Consider the following 11,168-nt stretch of genomic DNA (forward strand, 5'->3'; position numbering starts at 1 on the left):
AGTATTTCAGGCTTCCTTGTAGAAATATAAATGACCGATATATGGTTCTGCTCTAAGCATAAAAGTTACAAGTTTGTGAAAGGACTTCCAGTGCCAGGTAAACGTAAAGCAGATTATGAATATACTTAAGATTCACACATACCAAAACAACGTGTCTACACCAGACGCGAGCGGCGCGATTTGACAAAAGCAAATAGAAGCCAGCGAAGTTCTAAGAGAAGAACAAGAGCTTGAACAAGGAGTTGTGTAGCATGCTCTTATAGAAAGGGCCTGATCTTCCTAATGTTGCATACGGCAAATCTGCAGGACCGTGAATTTCTAAACAAATTCTTGTCTGTGAAATTCAGCTGATCATCAATCACAACTCCAAGGTTCCTGGCTGTTCTTGAAGCTGTTATGGTCGATGCACCGAACTGGATGGTGAAATTGTGATGAAGTGTTGGCTAAAACCACAAGCAGTTGTCTTGGTAAGGTTGAGTTGAATGTGATGGTTCTTCATCCAGTTTATTTATGTGCTTTATTTAATTTGCTTATTAGGGTATCATGTGGCCGTGGTGACAAGATTAGTCATGCAATCAGAATTCTGCATTTAATTAAAAAAAAAAGAATAATTCCTGTTCAATTATTCATGTTCACTGAAGATTGAAAATGCTAATGTTTTTCTTCATTCTTATTCATTATGTTTGGGAATTTCATGATTGGTTGCATTTATTTTAGAACATAGTGGCAGGCAATACATCCAACCAGAAGAACATCTAACAATTTAGTAGTATATACAGTGGAGATGCTGGCAATTGTAGTTGCTTTACGGTGGGTGGAAAAAAAAACGTGAATAGACAAAGTTGTGATATGTTCAGATTCATCATCATCATCAGTTCTAGTAACTTTTGAGATCTGTACATTCAAAAAAGTCGACAAGATATACTATATGAGACTCAGTTAGAAGAATAACAAATCAGGGAGGCCAAGTAAATGTTTAATGGGTTCCAGCGCATATAGGAGTGGAAGGGAATGAAAAAGTAGATAAGGTGGCAAACAGGGCATTGATGAAGAGAAACGTAGAAATGCAAACAAGAATCAGTAAAGCAGAAGTGAAAAGCATAATCTGGGGAAAAATAAACCAAATGTGGCAATAGATGTGAGATAAAGAGGGGAAAGGGAGTCATCCCATCCACCAAATTCAAAAGAGTATTAAAGCAAAGAGGGTAGAAATTGGGAACAGGAGAGAGGAAATTGTGTTAAGGCTGGGACTTTGTGCTCTAAATAAAAGATTAAAAATGGTATGGAAACACCAGTCTGGTCTGTGTGACGAATGTCAGGAAGAAGAATCAGTGGAGCATGTAATTCTACAGTGTAGGAAGTACAACACACAAAGAGAGATGATGGGAAAAAAAACTACTATAAGAAATAGAGGTGCAGAAACTTACTTTAAAATCAACCCTAAGTATGCCTGAAAGAGCTCAGGTTAGAGAACTGTTTTTTTTAAGGGATACTTGGCTTTGTTATAGGATATGATGGATAGTTTATTTTTGCTCCTATTCCCCCTTTTTTCTCATATCATCGTCTAGAATTAGATTGTAAACCTACTGATTGATCCACACTCTGAAACAGATGGTGGCGATACTGCACCAATAAGCTGGATGCCAACCGCCATTAAAAATTAAGAAGAAGACATCCAACCATTAGGGGAGCTCTCACAGTTGCTTGAGGCCAAAACCAAACACATGGCAGATAACTTTTACTTACAGGTAAGATTAAGGCCCAATCCCAATTCTACCCCTTAGCCCTCCCCCTTTCCCCTACTCCTCCGTTTCGCACGTTCACATGAAGGGGTAGGGGTGTCCCTATTCTCTTTTGGTTGGAGGAGTAGGGGTAAGGGGAAGGGCCAGATAGCCCTTCAAACGAAGATTTTTCGGGACCACACTTCAAACGAAGGGGTATGAATTATCTCAGCGTAAACCAGCTTCAGCGGCAACATGGCTGCCCGAGCGAACAAAAACACACATGAATGTAAGCATTTTTGGTATTAATAAAGATTTTACGTTTAAGTAATAATTAGTTTTATGTTACATTCAATCGTGAGTTCATATTTACGGTCATGTTACTCAAATAAATGTTTGCAAAAAAATTGCTAAAGTTTGCTAACGTCATATCATAACAGACTGCACGATAGTGCCACAACATATTTACATATCTGATCAGAGCAATAACCACCATAGACATTGAGGCGGGGTAGTACCCCCAATAGTTATAAATGGCTAAACCCTTTTCTCAAATATTGCCAATTCAAGAGAGAGAGAGAGATGAATGTTGCGTGTATGCGTATCTGTGCGTTTCTTTTTTTTTTGAGTGAGTTTACTTCAAAAACAGCTATTTTATCCTCCCGTTGCTGGAAAATATAATGTAGCGATTCAGTATTTAAACTGTTATTAATAAAAGTCGCGGGGCAGCGTTGACAAGTTTATTTTCTCCTGGATGTGTGAGCTGCGTGATCTCCGATATATGTGTATGTGTGTGAATGTGTGAGTGTGTCAGTAAGCAGCGCATTAATATAAAACAGTAATTAAAGGCTCTAATGCACACCAGTATAGGTGTGTGTATTGTAGGAGTTAGACGACGTATGATGACGTGTGACGGTATAGTAGTGGTGTCCCAATTCTTAGGGGAATATTTTCACCCCTACCCCTTGACACTCTGTTTCAAGGGACAAGGGGAAGGCGGAGGGGTAGGGGAAGGAGAAGGGGTATAAAATAGAATTGGGCCTAAGATTCATAGAATAGATTTCTGGATAAATGTGTTACAGTGTGTGTTTTTTTCTGTTTAAATCTGCTTATGAGTATCAATTCAGTGCAATTCATTACATGCATATGGTATGAAAAGTCTTTTTTTTTATATAATTCAGTACCTGAAACTGTGATTATTCATCTTGCTTCCTATGATGATGTTAATGTCATCATAGGAATATTATGTACCATTGTATTATGTATAGTCTGATTTGTCTGGACGTTGTGATAATTGCTGATAAGAATGATATGTCGCTGCAACAGAGTTATAGTAAAGCGTGGTATTTCACACTGATTTGGAGGGATATAGCTACATTTTAATTTTGGAAATGCTCAAAAATTGATTTTGCCTATGTCACCATAAACGTGACATGAGGGTGGCTAAACAACATACATTTTTAATGATAATTTTCCATATTCCTTTAAATAGTCATGCAGCTGCAAATTATTTTTTTTGCAGTTAATTATTCCTTGTTGTCTATATTACTACTTAATTTAATGGACTTCTTCTGATGGCAAAAAAGTACATGTATAAAAATAAACTAGAACTTAAAATAGTTTCTATTTAAGTATAGCAGGTTGCTCTGGACAACTGCTTGAAATGTCATGTCAGCTACACATTAATGTTTAAAACTGAACATAAGGCTCTAGCTCATATAATAATGTCCATTATTGGCCTTTAACAGCAGGTACAGTTATGATTGTGTAGACACTTAAGAACAATAGTATGGTGTGAGAATTTCACAGAATTGTATTTAAGGCTAAATTTTGATGGTAGCTGTAGCAACGCTGCAACTGATATTACGTTTTGTGCGTTAAGTTCATGTACCAGCAGAGAAAGAAGCAGCCAACCTAAAAGAGCAGGTAGTGCACGGTACTGAAATCTGAACTGCTAACCTTCTTGGACGTGGAACTAAAAAAAAGCATACACCAATTATCAATTAGATCTGCATTAAGTTTCATGGCTGGGAAATTATTGCCTTAAGTTTGTGACTGTTTGACTAATTAACAGCAGTTAAATAAGCAGCCCCATATTTTTTGATGGGTAATTATGGCATTGTATGAACCAATGCCCATATGTCAGCACTGTGGATAAATTAGACTGTGTCTCCCTAATTGTAGGAACAATGGGTGCCAGAGTTTAAAGGAATAATTGGCCAGAAACTCCCTCTGATGTTGTGTCAGAACTTTGAAAAAGAGTTGATGAAATACTTTTCTTAATGATGATCCGAGATTGGTGTGGAATTGGGAAATGATGCAAACTAGACTCGAATTTGGGTAGACCAAGGTCCATTGTGTTTAAGCATGTGCACTGACAGCCAGACAGTGGCTGCAACAAAACAACTTTTGAGTTATAAAATTATTAATGCGATCAGTCTGTTATCTAATGAGATAAAATACAATTGTAAAAGCATTTTAAATACCAATAACTCTTTTTATTCAAGTTGCGAAAATTGGAGCAAACTGGATATTCAAACTCGTAATCACTGGATAGTTCTTATTTATTTCACTTCTACACATTGGAATATTTTCTCTCTGTAACTTTACATCCATATGTAAATTATTATTTTAATATGCTGTATAATATTATAATATTTACAGTAAATGATCATACTATAAAGGTTTGTAGTTTTTTATTTTTATTTTTTGCTATATTGCACTAATGAAGGAACATTCCCGAAAATATTTTACATGTTGTTATTAAAAAAAAAAGAGTCATGTTTTTGAACACTGGATAGGTATTTGGCATTGTTTCTCATATGCATCTTGTGAAAATTGTAGTCCTACTTTAGTGTTTCGATCCAGTATTTAGGCACTATTATATATTTTGCTTGAAAATATGTGTGTTGAAACAAAACACTCTCAGGAAAATGCACAATAATTCATACAAAATAATGTTGAAATCATAGGACCTAAACTTAAGTATTTATATTTTGCATTTGTATTTCATGTATTTATTAAGCACCGATAAACACAACAGCAGTTGACCATAGTGCTGTACAAATAAAATAAAAAGCCAGAAAGAAGAAAAAAAAATAATAGTAATAATAATAAAAACATCAATAAAATCCAGAACAAAAATTTAACATACAAAGTTAAAAAGCCAAGGTAAGAAAATAGGATTTCAACTTATTTTTAAACTCATAGACAGACTGTAGTTTGTTTTTTACTATTATAGTGATATAGGGTTTGTAGATTTGGACTTTATGGTTATGTTTTGGTTAATTCATATAAGTTCTTATGATTTTGCCATCTTGTACAAATGTCTACGGCTTGTCTTGAGACCAGGTTGGATGTAAATCTGGATGTTGTTTGTTTTTGAAGCTTCTACCCACTAACACTTCTACTCAACATATGCTATTGTTCAGGTGTTTTTTTTTTGTTTGTTTGTTTGTTTTTGCTTTTTTGGGGGGGAAAAGATATGAGTACTTATATTCCGTAAGGATGCATTGAATTTCAGTTTCCTTTAAAATATGAAGCAGCGCAACTGTTTTCAACACTGACAATAAGAACTCTTATGATTTTGCCATCTTGTACAAATGTCTACGGCTTGTCTTGAGACCAGGTTGGATGTAAATCTGGATGTTGTTTGTTTTTGAAGCTTCTACCCACTAACACTTCTACTCAACATATGCTATTGTTCAGGTGTTTTTTTTTGTTTGTTTGTTTGTTTTTGCTTTTTTTGGGGGGAAAAGATATGAGTACTTATATTCCGTAAGGATGCATTGAATTTCAGTTTCCTTTCAAATATGAAGCAGCGCAACTGTTTTCAACACTGACAATAAGAACTGTTTCTTGAGCAGCAAATGAGCATATTAGAATGATTTCTGAAGGATCATGTGACACTGAAGACTGAAAGTTCAGCTTTGCATCACAAGAATAAATTACTTTTTGCATACAACTTGACAGACCATACAGTTTTGCATTCTTTGCGTTGTTCTTTGAATACAGTATTCATTCATAAAAAGGGCCATTGTGTTATATCTGATAGCTTTGCTGTCCCAGTATTTCTTTTAAAGACCCACACATTCATACTTGTTTTGAACCTCCATTGTAGTACAGGAATCAGTCTGACAGTCAATGGGTGTAAATTACAGTTCATTCGGTGCAAATGAGTATGAACGGACCAACAACAGAACAGAAAGCTTATCTTATTCCCCTCGTAGACTTCAATTAAAAATATTCCTGGGTATCAAACTTACACCTTCATTGACACCAGCAGGTGTGTCATGTTGAAATGTTCACAATGCTCCCAAATCACCAACCTAAGATGTCTTGTATCAGTTTTTCACAGCTGGCTCAAATCTCAATTGCCATTCCGACCCAAAACAATGTAAGCAGTGGGAAGTTAATTGATTTCGCTCTGTCTGCATAATGTCATTTGAACATGGGTAACAGTTGTGATATTTTTTTTCCCCCATCTAGCTAGTCATTGTTTAAGTTTTATAATGCTGGTTTGCCGCTCCACCTTGATCCTGAATGCTTGTTGTATCTTTATTTGACAGATGTGTGATATTTCGCCATTCTTTGCTTGAAAATAAACTAATTCTAGCTCATTCAACGGTAGGGAGACGAAGCTAACAGGTACAGATGTCCATGACTAAGGTGTCGTTTTGCAGGATCTGAAAGGCTGTTGAGCCATGATTGCCGTTCGAAAAGTTGATTCTTCACGAGTTCCATCACACACGCACGCTTTATCACATCTCTTTCACTCGCTCTCCAGCCACCCTGAGCTGATGTAGTTGAAGATTGAAGCTCTTTTTAAGGCCGCGCCGAGTGAACTTGTTCCTGGGGTTCATGTCTCTATCCTTTAGCGAGTGATGGTATTTTAAAAACAGAGTGGGAAGAGGAAGATAACGTTACACCTGGATGAGATCTCTGTAAAGGTTCCTCTGAAGAGGTTTCACACACGTACAGTATATTGAAAGGGGTTGTGAAAATGCAACTACGGCAAGCTAAAAAATAGACTAAAACTGAAGACTGCTGCTTTTTCGGTCAATGACTTAAGCAACATTTTGTAACATACTATATGTATTACATACTATTTATGGTAACACTTTACAATAAGGTTCATTAGTTAATATATTAACTAACATGAACTAACCATGAGCAATACATTTGTTACTGTATTTACTAATCTACGCTAATGTTAGTTAATAAAAATACAGATGTTCATGTTAGTTCACAGTGCATTAACTAGCGTTAACAAGATTTTAATAATGTATTAGTAAATGTTGAAATTAACATTAACAAAGATTAATAAACGCTGTATAAGTGCAGTTCATTATTAGTTCATGTTAACTAATGTAGTTAACTAATGAACCTTATTGTAAAGTGTTACCCTATGTATACTATACTATATATATTTATATATACACAGTATATATTAGTGTGTTCTATGATATATTTGGACTGTTCTACTTGATGTTATATATACAGAAAGGGCATAAAATTAACGCTCGTCAAGTGCCAAATGTGAGTAACATTCAGAGTTTGCAAATATGAAACAGCTTACTCGCCATTTGGCAGGTAACTTTTTTTAATGGTTGCTCTGCAATTGAAGAAAAACAAAAAAGCAAAAAATAAAATAAATAAATATATATATATATTGTAATTGTATAATAGTTTATTATTATTATTATTATCATCATCATCATCATCACTTAAATGTATTATTAAATATTTTACAGTGCAATAGTATTAGTGACTATTATTAGCGAACTCTGTTAGTTGGCTTTAACTTAGCCAGTTGATTTAGCCTATTGATTTATTTCATTAGTCATTGTGTATGTTGATTGATTTCCTGCAGTACATCTATACAGCAAATCCTTGAGCCTCGTTCTTCCCATTTACTTTTCATTTGACTCCTTTTCTGGCCGTGATATAAGTGGACTTTATTTCAGCACACATGCAATAAATATTTTCTAATCTATTTCTGAATCAGTGCCACTTGATATTTTCCTTTTCTGATAGCTGCTGACTATAACAATGAAACTGCCGTTATTTAGCCCACTGGCTTTCTATATGGGAATTAGGGATTGTATAGCAAGTTTGCCTTTATACTGACATTTTAGATTGGATTGTTGAATTGAGATAGTCTTGGTCTGAAAAGGGTATCGTGGGCAAGTTTTGAAAGATATTCTTCCTAGAATAACTAAATAACCCCAGATTCCTCAATACATTTTATATGTCAAATAAATGTCAGAGCTCGGTTTAATTGACTTTTATGTGCAGCATTTAATCTTAAAAATTCTAATGGCAAATGCTGAGGTGAATTCAAGCAATGCAGTTCACATATTTGAATCATGTCCATTTGAAATATCTGAAATGTTTGACTAGATCTGTGCAAAATCTAAATTCAATGCCAAATAAATATTTGAGCAACTAGTTTGTGTTCAAATCACTGTACTGTTTGCACTGCCGTGACTGCGGATTGGACATAAGTGAAACGCTCGATCATGCGACACGCTGTCTGCCTCTGTTTTGTGATTTGTTGAATGGCTTTGACGCTGTCAGATGTGATGTTCCTACAAAGAGTCTAGTTAACATTCACTTTTCTGACAATGTGGTAGGATGGACTGTTAAATATTTTACAGATCATACTCATGGCATCCAGTTTAGAGGGTCTCATGCCTGAGGTCACAATAGTTTGTTCCCCGAGGTTAAGTGCAGCACCTAGTTTTGTTTACTTGATGTAATTTTACTGAGCATTTACACCATAGTTGTATTCACTAACCACCTACAGTTCAGTTCAGCCCAGTTCTAACAGTGCTGAAATATTTAAAATGATTTAAATTAGTTGTCATTATTTTCAATATAAACATGTCTTCTATGTAAATTAAGCCATTTATAGTCTAAGCCTTATTCACCAAAATTGCAGTACTATTTGTCAGCTTGTTTCTGTTTCTACTTTCCACATGGATAACAGAATTATCTATCATATATTATTAATAATAAAAAATAATATGAAGAAATAAATATTAGAATATTAGTTAATATATTTTAGTGAGCTGATTATATAATAATAATAATACTAAGAATAATAGCACCCAAGTTTATTAAACTTCTTTAAGTTTACTATATACTTACTATATGGTTTGTGTTCAACTTAGGGTTACTTGCATGCAATTACGCATAATTAATTGTTATTATAATAGTAAGTACATGTAACGGGTAACAAGGACACCTTAAAATAAAGTGTTACCAAAATCAGTTCAATACTGTTACTACTGTTACTCCAAATGATATTTTCCTAAATGGTGTTTTATTTATAAGGCAATTTATTTTACACTTGCCTAAATTAGCTCTATCATATATTATTAATAATAATAAATAAAATAAAAAATAATATGAAGAAATAAATATTAGAATATTAGTTAATATATTTTAGTGAGCTGATTATATAATAATAATAATAATAATAATAATAATAACAATAATAATAATAATAATAATAATAATAATAATAGCACCCTATTTATTAAACTTCTTTAAGTTTACTATATACTTACTATATGGTTTGTGTTCGGCTTAGGGTTACTTGCATGTAATTAATTGTTATTATAATAGTAAGTACATGTAACGGGTAACAAGGACACCTTAAAATAAAGTGTTACCAAAATCAGTTCAATACTGTTACTACTGTTACTCCAAATGATATTTTCCTAAATGGTGTTTTATTTATAAGGCAATTTATTTTACACTTGCCTAAATTAGTCTAGACATGCCTCTTTTTGTCTGCTTTTATGTTCCGGATTTTTTTATTTTTATTTATTATTATTATAATTTTTTTAGGTTAATGTCCAATTTCTGAAGGCAAAGCCTGGACAGAACGAGGCAATAAACCTTTTTTAATGTGTTCTGCATTGTGGAATAGAAATATGCAATGCTTGTATGCTTACTCGATCACTTTCAATACATTTAAGTCCATTATACGGTTCAGGGAATCAAATGTAAATGTTTAATTGTGTATATGTTAGTCTACATGTGTGTAATGCTTATTGTGCTACTGCCATTCTTGGACAGGTTTCTTTTGAAGAAGATTTTTTTTTTTTTTATCACAAATGTTCTTGGCTGGTTAAATAAAGGTTAGATTTTTAAAACAGTCTAGACAATAGGCAGATAACAAAAGAATTGCAGCATCTTCTCCAACCCTTTTCATTTTTCTAAGCATGTTTCACTTGAAAAAGCCTAATGGTCGAGTTGTTGAATGATGTTGCTTCTATTAAACACAACTGTAGCTATCAGGAAGAAGTCATTTATAGGCTTTGATCAAATTAAATTATCAAGAAGCCTTATAAATGATTTGCATTAAAGATGAATAATTCCCCTCCTTGCTTTCGTCCCGATCTCCTGCAGTATCTCTGTATTGGTGGATAGAAGCTCAGGGAAAACATCACTATCGGTTTCTCTGACCTTTGTGCCTCATGGCCTGGAGGAGATGTGTGCAGACCTGACATAGAGGCTTAGGATGATGAGAGGTTGCTGCTGTTATCTTAAGGAGCACCTTAGACTCAAACCATATTAAGATGACAGCTGGTTCTCCAGTGCTATAGTCATTGTTAAAGGGCTCATATCATGAGGAATCAAATTCTCCTTGATCTTTGGAGATAAAAGATGTACTTGATGTACCGTGAAAACATACTGTAACTTTCAGAAGTCAAAACTTCCTCCTAAGCTGCAAAATCAACGTTTTTGGCACACAAACTTCACTGACGCTATAAGTGGACATTGGGAAAAATTTTAAATTATGAAAACATTTATGATATGACCCCTTTAAAGTATATTCTCTTTGATATTTTGATTTCCTCCAACCAAAATCATTTTTATCACTTCATGCTTTGATATCAGATCTTCTGTGTGTGGATTCATAAACATTGCTGATTTAAAAAAAAATTTAATTTATTTTCCATGATCTGCTCTTGGGATATGATTCAATCATTGCTTCCCTGAAAGAGGATATCTGAATGTTTATCTTTCATCTTACTTAATGTCGTTCTTATTGATCTAGGGAAAATAGTTTTAAAGCAAATTTGAATGAATGCACATCCTTTTTGGCCAGTAGTGCAAAGGAAACCTCTTCTTATTGTTTTCTCATGACATTAATTTTCTCTTTCCGGTGGCAGGGCAACAACAAAATATTCATAATTGCCAGGAGGTTGAACTTCACATGCTCCCTTGGAGGCTTCAGAGGTATAACAAATCTCTCAGGCATTGTTTTATACAGAAGATTTAAAGAGATAGTTATCCAAAAATTATAATTCTGTCATCATTCTATCAAACAGTTGACGATAGCCATTGACTTTCATAGTATGGAAAAAAAAAATACTGTGGAAGTCGATGGCTACCATCAACTATTTGGTTGTATTATATATATATATATAT

General features: G+C 34.1%; 1 long non-coding RNA gene across 1 annotated transcript in view; it reads right to left on the reverse strand.

Annotated features, from left to right (window-relative positions):
- Positions 1-3,753: 3,753 nt before the first annotated feature.
- LOC107566200 (uncharacterized) overlaps positions 3,754-11,168 on the reverse strand; it is a 15,540-nt gene continuing 8,125 nt past the window's right edge. Inside the window, exon 3 of the long non-coding RNA XR_001606484.1 lies at positions 3,754-3,763. This is a non-coding gene — a long non-coding RNA (uncharacterized lncRNA). The remainder of the gene's footprint in view (positions 3,764-11,168) is intronic.

The sequence above is a fragment of the Sinocyclocheilus grahami genome, unplaced genomic scaffold (genome assembly GCF_001515645.1).
Source record: "Sinocyclocheilus grahami isolate Dianchi unplaced genomic scaffold, SAMN03320097.WGS_v1.1 scaffold1056.1, whole genome shotgun sequence".
NCBI lineage: Eukaryota > Metazoa > Chordata > Actinopteri > Cypriniformes > Cyprinidae > Sinocyclocheilus > Sinocyclocheilus grahami.